This window comes from Triticum urartu, chromosome 7A, assembly GCF_056163025.1.
Source record: "Triticum urartu cultivar PI428250 chromosome 7A, HENAU_Tu73, whole genome shotgun sequence".
Classification (NCBI taxonomy): domain Eukaryota; kingdom Viridiplantae; phylum Streptophyta; class Magnoliopsida; order Poales; family Poaceae; genus Triticum; species Triticum urartu.
This window is the reverse complement of record NC_141879.1, coordinates 128,553,391-128,555,307: the sequence shown is the minus strand read 5'-3', so window position 1 is coordinate 128,555,307 and position 1,917 is coordinate 128,553,391. Positions and strand designations below refer to the sequence as shown.

Sequence of the window (1,917 nt, the reverse complement as noted above, 5' to 3'; positions counted from 1 at the left end):
TGGGCGCAGTCGCTGCTAGCTGCCGCCTGGGGCATGGCCAAGCCACCGCGGCATGGGTCGCCCTCCAGCATCCTCAGTCCGCACCGCTCTGCGCTGCTACTCGCTGCGACCGGCAGCTGGACCTTTTCGGCTCCGTCCCACCTCTCCCTGTCCGCGTAGCTCGTGCCCTATGATCGAGGGCGACCAAGGCTGGATGCGAAGGAGAGAAGCCTGACGAGGCCGGGACAGCATGCGAGCGAGGCTGTCGTGTGCTGGGCTGCACGTATATAGTTATATTTTTACCTTAGCGGCTGGGCGGGTTATGGCACGCTTTTGCCCTTACGAAGCTCCGCCGGTGTATATGGGTACTGCTGCCTGATGGTGTAGCTAAGAGCATCTTCAGCCGTTCGGCCCCCAAGACGCATAAAAAGTGCCCCTGGGGGCGAGCCGGCGATGCAATCGGCGCTGGGGCGATTTCGCGCCCAGTCGTCGTCCTAGGTGCCGAAATTCGTCCACTTTTCAGCCCCATTTCGGCGAATAAAGAGTCCATATGGGTGACAATAGGCCCATATTCGACGTGGTTCGCCCTTGTTCGACGTTCAATTATGCACATAATTTTTTTATCACATATTTTATCACAAAAATATCAAATACTTCAATAAAATAGTACAACAACAAATAGTTCAATACAAATTATATAGTTCAACAAATAAAACTCATATTTCATCACACGTCGCGCCCGGCGTCGCCCTTCAGCCTCCATAGATGCTCTATCAGATCTTGCTGTAGTTGATGATGCACCTATGGGTCTCGGATCTCCTGACGCATACTGAGATAGGCAGTCCAGGTTGCCGGTAGCTGATGATCAATTTCGGCTAGAGGACCCTGCCTGTAGTATGGTTCAGTGTCAAACACTGGGTCTTCTTGCTCGCTCTTGATGATCATGTTGTGCAAGATGACACAACAAGTCATAATCTCCCACATTTGATCTTTCGACCAGGTCTGAGCGGGGTACCGGACAACAGCAAATCGAGATTGGAGCACACCAAATGCCCGCTCGACATCCTTCCTGCAAGCCTCCTGAACCTTCGCAAACCAAACGTTCTTGCCTCCTGGCACAGGGTTTGAGATCGTCTTCACAAATGTCGACCATCTCGGATAGATGCCATCAGCTAGATAGTACCCCTTATTGTAGTGCCGCCCATTGATCTCGAAGTTCACCGGAGGAGAATGACCTTCAACAAGCTTGGCAAAGACAGGAGAGCACTGCAGCACGTTGATATCATTGTGAGTTCCTGGCATACCAAAGAAGGAGTGCCAAATCCAGAGGTCCTGTGTGGCCACCGCCTCAAGCACCACACTGCAACCGCCTTTGGCGCCTTTGTACACCCCCTGCCAAGCAAATGGGCAATTCTTTCATTTTCAATGCATGTAGTCGATGCTTCCAAGTATCCCAGGAAATACTCTTGCTGCATTCTGTGCTAGGATCCGAGCAGTGTCTTCCGCATTGGGTGTTCTCAAGTATTGCGGTCCAAACACTGCCACCACTGCCCGACAGAACTTGTAGAAACACTCCATACTGGTGGACTCGGCCATGCGCCCATAGTCGTCGAGTGAATCACCGGGAGCTCCGTATGCAAGCATCCTCATCGCTGTCGTGCACTTCTGGATGGAGGTGAATCCAAGAGCGCCGGTGCAATCCATCTTGCACTTGAAGTAGTTGTCGAACTCCCGGATGGAATTCACAATCCTGAGGAAGAGCTTTCGGCTCATCCGATAACGGTGCCGAAATGTTTTCTCGCCGTGAAGTGGAGCATCGGCGAAGTAGTCGGAGTAGAGCATGCAGTAGCCTTCGAGACGATACCGGTTCTTTGCTTTCACCCGCCTAGGCGCCGAGCCACCTCACCGCGGCTTTTCATTACTCGCCATCAGCTGGGC

The 1,917-nt window shown here is 52.7% G+C and overlaps 1 pseudogene; it reads right to left on the bottom strand.

Annotated features, from left to right (window-relative positions):
• Nucleotides 1–705: 705 nt before the first annotated feature.
• Nucleotides 706–1,629, bottom strand: LOC147958493 (uncharacterized; annotated as a pseudogene).
• Nucleotides 1,630–1,917: the final 288 nt, after the last annotated feature.